Raw genomic sequence first — 9,351 nt, 5'->3', positions numbered from 1 at the left:
TAGTCACCACTCTTTGCAAGCTGAGGACCGAGAGCTGAGTATTCATCTGTGTTTGACCATTCAGTTCTCGGTCTTAGAGGCAGCGGGGGCAACTCTGCAGCTGTAATTGGTGCTGCAGCCATCAAGGTGAATAAGATTTTTCTTTTTTTTTCTTTACAATCTTCTCTTTTAACTTCTCGCCACCCACCCTGCCGTAAAATGACGGTGGGGCGGTGTGGCTCTCATTCAGGGGCACCGTCATATGAGGACATCTCAGAATGGCAGCTATCGCGCGCAGCGTGGCGTTCGTGGCCATGCAGCATGGCAATCATGCCCACGTCGTGTTGCTAGGACATGGCGTGACCCCGATCTCTGTAAAGAGCCGTGTCCGCGGCTTTATAACCATATGAGCGGCTGTGTCCAATCACAGCTGGTCATATGTAAGCATGGAGATGCCGGTAATCGGCTCTCCTTGCCTCACACTGACAGAGTGTGTGGCGAGTAGAGCCAATCAGTGGCATCTCCACGCAGGGGGACATCTAGGAATGTAATCAGGATGCTGATCATCAGTGCCCTGATTACAATATAGCAATATAGTGTCCCCAATTAGTGCCCACCATTGCCCACCAATTGCAGCAATCAGTGCCCACCAATGGCAGAAATCAGTGTCCACCAATGGCAGCAATCAGTGCCCACCAATGGCAGCAATCAGTGCCCACCACTGCCCACAAGTGCCACCAATCAGTGCCCATTAGCGATGCCAGTCAGTTCTGTCAATCAGTGCTGCCCATCAATGTTCTATAACTGCTGTCGATCAATGTCCATCAGTGTCGCCCTTCAGTGCCACTCATCAATGCCCATCAGTGCCGCCTATCAGTTCCCACCAGTGCTGCCTATCAGTGCCTACCAGTGCCACTTATTAGTACCCATCAGTGCCGCCTATCGAAAAATTACTAAATTTACTGAAGAAAAAAGTAAAAAACTTTTTTGTTTTCAAAACTTTTGGTCTTTTTTTGTGTAAAAAACAAAACAAAAAACAAACAAGCTCTATTTGTGTGAAGAAAATGATAAAAAATGAGTTTGGGTACAGTGTAGCACGACCGCACAATTGTCATTCAAAGTGCGACAGCACTGAAAGCTGAAAAATGGCTTGGGCGGAAAGGGGGTGTAAGTGCCTGGTAGGCAAGTGGTTAAACATGTCCTGTGTCTTTCATCTCCATGTTTTATTTGGGATTCCTGACCTCAATGAATTGGCCCCATTCCTCAGCATTGTTGCAGACAGAACTATCTACTAGCCACACCTGTCTATGGCATAATTACAGTGGAGAAGTCATCATTTACATTCAGAACATTTTGACAATGGACTCATAACACTAGTCTGCTCATTTTGCTTACCATTGATGAGTTTTTTACCTACTTATTTCTCTCTTTATTTCATTGCAGAGGCCCAAAATTGTACCTGCGACATTAATTGTAAGTACATCATTCTACAGTAAATTACAACATCATATGAAATTTGCTATGCAAATAATTGTGTAAAATTTCATGGGGGGGGGGGGTCTATGGTTAATACATGAAGCCTTTTTTTTTTCACAAAAGATCACATTATTTCCTGTAAAATAAAAATATATACTAGCAGGAAGGATAAATCATAACTCCTGCTTACTGCAGAGAGACTGCAAACATAGGCGTGAGTAGCCTATTGCATTAGGGTGTGCACCCCAAAGCTCAAACACACATGACTTTCTCTTCAGCCTCAGCTGCACGGGACAGTGAATGAATGAGAAGTGCTTTGTTCTGAGCGGCTTCCGGTTCATTCACTAACTGAAGCATAGTAAATACAGTTTACTGTGCTTCTGTTATTCTTGAACATAGTGGGTGTGTTCACTGTTTCTTTAGAAAAGGAAGGGGCCAGTAAATTACGCATTGATTAACCCTTTCCCCCAATCTCCATCCTCAGCAGCCGGTGAGAGAGGAGTGGAGGGAAGCCACCAACACTGGTGTGGGGGTGGGGGTGCAACACAGGGGGGGAGGATCTACAGTAGTGATTAGGGTGTGCCCAGGCACACCTTGCACACCCCTGTGCACATAAGAGACATTAATCCTCCCAGCAGAATGTTGGCAGGAGACAGACTGATTTACTCTAATAACCAGTTAGAATTTGTTAGACATGTGAGCTGCCGAAAAATTTGTTAATTTTCATTTCATTTATTTTATTTTTTGTTTTTTGTTTTTAGTTTTTCGGGTCATTCGTTATGATTGTAATTCGTAAATTCGATAATCTGAAAATAAAAAATAAAATCCGAAATTTTGAAAGAATGAAATCCAAAAATTCTAAATAGTAACTAACTAATAATAACTAACTATTAAATTATAGGTATTGGAATTTTCTTTCAAAATTTGGTAGTGAACGCAATGAATACGAATTTATCCGAAGTTACGATTACGAATTATGCGAAATAAGGAATGCCGCATCTAAACAAATAGAACGGAACGAATTAATAATAAATAATAATAATAAAAGTTATTATTATTATTATTTATTATTATTAATGTGTTATGTTTCATTTGTTTAGATATGGCATTCATTATTTCCAATAATTCGTAACTTTGGATAAATTTGAGTTTGTTATGTTCACTAACAACCAAGTTTGAAAGGAAATGCCAAAAGCTATAATTTAATAGTTAGTTATTATTTCAGATTTTTGGGTTTCGGAATTTCCTAATTTCCGAATTGTCGAGTTTACGAATTTACGAATATTCGAATTATGAAACATTAGAAAAAATTTGGGTTTTCTTTAATTCTGATGATTTCAAATTAAATAAATAGTTAAATAACAACTAATTTGGAATGAAACGAATTGCACATCTAGTATAGGTCTAGAATTCATCTGTCACTGCCCCGGCTATAGATCAATGATTATTTTAGTATAAATAAAACGTGTTTAGAGGTAGGTATTATCTAGTAATTATCTTTATATTCTAGGGTTTACATTCAATGATCGTGGGTGTACTACTATAAATCATTGCCCTTTGAGTGATTTGTATTCTTTTTCTGTTTTTCTCCCTTTTTCTGCAGATGTACCTGGCTGGGGAATTGCAATTGTTGTGGAAGCGAGCATACTTTTGCTTTTGGGCTTGCTCAGCACCTGCTTGATGGTAAGATTTATTAACACATTGGCTGTTCCAGGCCTGATTTATGATGTATTATGCAAGCTCCTAAATGCCCACTCACTTTAGAATACTATTTACATTCATGAAATCAATTAAAGAAATGTGCTACTTTGATCTATAATGTTGGTGTCAAGTAGTTAAAGGATAACTTTCATGGGGAAAAACAGCAACAGCAAAAAAAAAAATGTATATACAATTGCCACACATGCCATATTGTAATTAAATGTTATTAAAAATTACCTTTCCTTTTCAATCTGCAGCCATGCAATTTTCTGCAAATTTCAATGCAGTATGCAACCTGGAGGAAATCAGATCACTCATGCTCTAACATAAATCCCAATATCATATCAATAAGTGATATCATATCAATAATCAAGTGATAATCATCAAGTATATAAACTAATCAAAACATGTGCAACACAACAATTACAATTATCATCAAAATCTGATAATGTACTAGATCAGTGATGGTGAACCTTGGCACCCCAGATGTTTTGGAACTACATTTCCCATGATGCTCAACTACACTGCAGAGTGGATGAGCATCATGGGAAATGTAGTTCCAAAATAATTAAAAAAGTGATCCCACTAAATAATAGATGCATTTAACACAGTATTTAGTGGGATCACTTTTTTAAATGATTAATCTAGTATTTGATTTCAATTGTTAGCACCAAACTATATAATTTGTTTTAGTGATACAACCTGGAGGCCTTATGTACGCAGTTGGTGTAAGAAGCGCCCTCCAGAAATGTCATTTTCTGCTTGTGTTATTGGCACACTGATTTTCCCAGAAGTCTACATCAAGAGATTTTGGTATCCTCCACAACAGGGATATGCAATTAGCGGACCTCCAGCTGTTGCAAAACTACCATGATGCATAGCGAGACTCTGACAGCCACAAGCATGGCACCCAGAGGCAAAAGCATGATGGGACTTTTAGTTTTGCAACAGCTGGAGGTCCGCTAATTGCATATCCCTGCTCTACAAGAAAAATTTTAGTTTTGGTGAGATACTTCCAAAGGGTTAATTACTTCTAAAGGGATGCAGACCCTGACACTTTCCTTATTAGGACACTGCAAAGTGTATCAGCCAAATCTTTTTTTGAGTGGGAACGCGGGGGGAACGCAGTTCCGGCACCTCCAGCACTGAATGTATGTAATAGCATAGGGTGTGGGGTGTGCTGGAGGTTCTATTTATGTTGGCTGCTGGGGGGATCTATTGTCACTGGTGGGGATCTGATTTTGTGTGAGGGTCTATTTTTGCTGGGGGGGGTCTTATGTTGCTGGAAGGGATCTACTGTTGAGGAAGAGGTCTATTTTTACTGGCCGCTGGAGGATTTATTGATGCTGGCTGCTGGGAGATCTGTTGTTGCTGCTGGGGGGGTACTAGTGTTGCTTGGGTGGATATTTTGTTGTGGGTAGTTCACTGTTGCTGCAGGGAATCTATTGTTGCTGGGGGAGTCTATTGTTGTGTGGGGATCTATTGCTGGGATTCTATTGTTTCTGGCTGCAAAGGATCTATTTTCTTATTTTCTTTTTATCATCAACATGTTCCATTCAAATGATTTAGCTCCACAAAATGATACTTGGTTCCGTATTCCCCCGTAGGGGGTGGAATCAAGGGACGGTGTTCAGAGGTGGGTAGGGGGCAGAGACAAGGGGTAACACATACAGGGGGAGTTCCTGCACCTATTCTCCAAGAAAAAAAGCCATGGTATCAGCTGCTTAATAATGAGAAAGTCCCTCCCATTTAGATTCACTGTGCACATTGACATAGACAAACAAACAGCTTTTTCTCCAGAGCAGAAACAAGTAGGAATCTATGTTAAAGCGCCTTGCAAATGCCCAGTGTGCGCCCGGCTGTGAAGCCACAAGCTGTCACAGCCGGTTGCCCACAGTTCCAATGGATGCGCCGAGGAGAGGGAGAGGAGTGGGGCTGCGTGCGGCTGCATCACTGGACCGTGGAACAGGTAAGTGTCTGTTTATTAAAAGTCAGCAGCTAAACTTTTTGTAGCTGCTGACTTTTAATAAAAAAATAAAAAGCCTGGAACTCCGCTTTAAAACGCGATCATGTGCAACCAAAATAAAAATGTTATACCTATCAAATATACTGTATACTTCAATATAAAATAGAGACAAACCAGCCAATAAAGTTATGTTGGTAGGGTGCCGTGTTTCTTGTAAGTAAATGAAAAACACTACCCAGGCAAAATCAACATAAATGCTAAACCTGATTTTTATGTATAAATAATTCAACATGATTGGTTACATGATGAGAACACAGCTAAATGGAGTGGCTGTTCACTTTCCCCACTGCTTTAGTAAATTGAGCTCAATGTATTCATTGTTGCTGCTGTGTTAGAAATTAATAAATCTTTGCAAGCAGCCATATGATATTCTTTATATTTTGCGCAATCTTTTATTTGTAATTTTATTTTTTGATCGTCTTATTTTCTAACACAAACATTAATTTTTTTTGTCAATTTGTTTTAGCCTCTTCTATGCAAAAAGAGCGGTTGCTCGTATTCAAAGTGATGCCAATGAAGTTACCATTTTGCGTTTCAAAAAATGATTTGCCTCTTCATAAAACTGCAATGCATTCAAGTCCTAGTACTGAAATCTTTTTCACATGTGCCTCTCTTGTTGAGGTTAAAGCTGAAAAGATGCATATGTACATAACACAATAATTACCTATTTGAGGATGCACATTATCTAATTATAACTTTGTTATATTAATTATGGCTTTATTATATTTGTTTAAGTTGAACATGTCTGTTTGAAGAATGTGCATCTTATATTAAAATGGAATGTGCATTTGAAGAATAAATTATGATTTGAAAACAACTGTGCTTTGTAACAACTTTTCTTTTAAATAATATTTAATTGAAAGGATTATGTTTGTTTTGCTAATATTTTATTAATGTGTTTAGGAGGGTTTATTTTAGATCCATTTAATACTGGGGCGGTTTAGTACCGCTTTACCGGCGCTGCAGCGACTCTTTTTGGGCAGTAGCGGGGCACTTTTAACCCCAAAGAAAGGGTTAAAAGCGCCCATGTTGTAGCTTTGCAGGCGCTTCGGGAGTGCTGTCCATTCAATGAGCAGGGAGGTTTGGGAGCGCTGTATAGAGTGCTCCCGCACCGCAGTATAGAGCGCTCCCGTACCGCCCCAAAGATGCTGCTGCTTGCAGGACTTTTCAGAATTTCCTGCAAGTGCACCACCCCGGTGTGAAAAAAGTCAACCAGAAATGAAAGGGAGGCAGTTTTCAGGCATTATTTAAAGGGCTATTTCTACTGCCTGAGTGTGAAAACAGCCTTAATATTACTTTTTACAATTTTTAACTGAATGTTAAATAAGCAATTTATAATGGACCAACCAAAACATGGGGCACATCCAAATATTTCACAGAATAAAACTTAAAAGCATGATATAACACAACCGCAAAAGGTAACAATTCGCTTACCTTTTGTTTTTCTTTTCTTTTTTTTTTTTTACATTGAACTTACAGTTACAATTTTTTTTTTTAAATGCATATGTTTGGGTATTTGAATTTTTTAAAACATTTACATTTTTTTAGCAGACTAAACAAAAAAGAATCCATTAGTAAATGAATAAATAGGAATACATATTTGGACCAGAGTGATAATATTAATATTATAAAGTTGTAGTAAATGAATAGCATTACTGATGAGCAAATGTACAGTGCTGTAAAAAAAAGTATTTGCCTCCTTCCTGATTTATTTTTCTTTTTTTTTGCATATTTGTCACACTGAAATGATTCAGATCATCAAACACATTTTAATATTACACAAAGATAACTTGAGTAAATACAAAACACAGTTCTTAAATCATGATTTAATTTATTAAGTAGAAAAACCTGTCCAAACCTGCCTGGCCCTATGTGAAAAAGTAATTGCCCTCTAAACCTAATAAGTATGTGCCGCCCTTGGCAGCAACTACAATCAATGATTTTTTATTTTTCATCTTTTTATTTTTTTTATTTCTATGTTTTTATGTCTTTTTTAATTTTATATATATATATATATATATATATATATATCTATATATATATATAGATATATAGATATATAGATATATATCTCACAAAAGTGAGTACACCCCTCATACTTTTGTAAATATTTTATTATAGCTTTTCATGTGACAACACTGAATAAATGACACTTTGCTAGAATGTAAAGTAGTGAGTGTACAGCTTGTATAACAGTGTACGGTAAATTTGCTGTCCCCCCCAAATAACTCAACACACAGCCACAGATGCTCAATAGGGTTTAGGTCTGGAGACATGCTTGGCCAGTCCATCACCTTTACCCTCAGCTTCTTTAGCAAGGCATTGGTCATCTTAGAGGTGTATTTGGGGTCGTTATCATGTTAGAACACTGCCCTGCAGCCCAGTCTCCGAAGGGAGGGGATCATGCTCTGCTTCAGTATGTCACAGTAAATGTTAGTATTCATGGTTCCCTCAATGAACTGTAGTTTGCCAGTGCCAGCAGCACTCATTCAGCCCCAGACCATGACACAACCATGCTTGACTGTAGGCAAGACATACTTGTCTTTGTACTCCTTACCTAGTTGCCGCCACGCACTCTTGACACCATCTGAACCAAGTAATCCATGTCCTTAGTCTGCTTGTCTTCAGCAAAACTGTTTGCGGGTTTACTTGTGCATCATCTTTAGAAGAGGCTTCCTTCTCGGATGACAACTATGCAGAACAATTTGATGCAGCGTGTGGCATAATGTCTGAGCACTGACAGGATGACCCCCCACCCCTTCAACCTCTGCAGCAATACTGGCAGCACTCATACGTCTATTTTCCAAAGACAATCTCTGGATATGACGCTGAGCACGTGCACTAAACTTCTTTGGTCAATCATGGCGAGGCCTGTTCTGAGGGGAACCTGTCCTGTTAAACTGCTGTATGGTCTTGGCCACCTTGCTGCAGCTCAGTTTCAGGGTCTTGGCAATCTTCTTATAGGCTAGGCCAGTGATGGCGAACCTTGGCACCCCAGATGCTTTAAAAATAACTTTTCCCATGATGCTAAACTACATTGCAGAGTGCATGAACATCATGCGAAATGTAGTTACAAAACATCTGGAGTGCCAAGGTTTGCCATCATGGGCCTAGGCCATCTTTATGTAAAGCAACAATTATTTTTTCAGCTCATCAGAGAGTTCTTTGCCATGAGGTGCCATGTTGAACTTCCAGTGACCAGTATGAGAGAGTGAGAGCGATGACAACAAATTTAACACACCTGCTTCCCATTCACACCTGAGACCTTGTAATACTTATGCCGCGTACACACGGGCGGACTGTATGGCGTACTTAGTCCGTCAAAACACATTTCAGCGGACAGTCCGCTCGTGTGTGGGCTTCAGCGGACTTTTTCAGCGTGCAGTCTGGCGTACTAAGTATTTCGGATTTTTCGAAATTCTGTCCGTCGTACTTTGGTTTCAGCGGACAATCCGCTCGTCAGTAGGCTAGTTCGACGGACTAAGAATGGCGCATGCCCAGAAAGAATTTACACGGCGGAAGGGTGCTTTGCTGTGTATTCGACTTCCTATTTCTAGTCCCGTCGTACGTGCTGTACACGTCATCGCGCAAGCTTTCGACGGACTGTTTGTGCATCCGTGTGTGGTCAAGTCCGTTCAGTCAAAAGTATGACGGACTGTCCGTCGGATTGTATGACGGACTAAGTACGCCATACAGTCCGCTCGTGTGTACGCGGCATAACAGGTCACATGACGCCAGGGAGGTAAAATTGCTAATTTGGCCCAATTTGGACATTTTCACTTGTACTCACTTTTGTTGCCAGTGGTTCAGACATTAATAGCTGTGTGTTGAGTTATTTTGAGGGGACACCAAATTTACACTGTTATACAAGCTCACTACTTTACATTGTAGCAAAGTGTAACTTCTTCAGTGTTGTCACATGGAAAGATATTATAAAATATTTACAAAAACGTGAGGGGTGTACTCACTTTTGTGAGATACTGTGTGTGTTTGTGTGTGTATGTATATATATATATATATATATATATATATATATATATACATATATATGGAGAGCATATCATTTGGTGCCCAAAAGGGCACCAAAAGATATGCTCTTAGGGCTGAAGCAGGGATCTCCAAACTACGGCCCTCCAGCTATTGCTGCACTACACATCCCATGAGGCATT

General features: G+C 39.5%; 1 long non-coding RNA gene across 1 annotated transcript; it reads left to right on the top strand.

Annotated features, from left to right (window-relative positions):
- The first annotated feature begins 1,411 nt into the window (after positions 1-1,411).
- LOC143988665 (uncharacterized) lies at positions 1,412-5,892 on the top strand. Its single transcript, XR_013276891.1, has 3 exons — positions 1,412-1,452; positions 3,059-3,138; positions 5,649-5,892. It is a non-coding gene; the product is annotated as an uncharacterized LOC143988665 (long non-coding RNA).
- The last annotated feature ends 3,459 nt before the right edge of the window (positions 5,893-9,351 follow it).

This window comes from Lithobates pipiens, unplaced genomic scaffold (genome assembly GCF_037356315.1).
Source record: "Lithobates pipiens isolate NorthernLeopardFrog02 unplaced genomic scaffold, aLitPip1_a1.2 Scaffold_1, whole genome shotgun sequence".
Lineage (NCBI taxonomy): Eukaryota > Metazoa > Chordata > Amphibia > Anura > Ranidae > Lithobates > Lithobates pipiens.
Note: the sequence above shows the minus strand (reverse complement) of the source record. Positions and strands in the feature narration are given on the sequence as shown.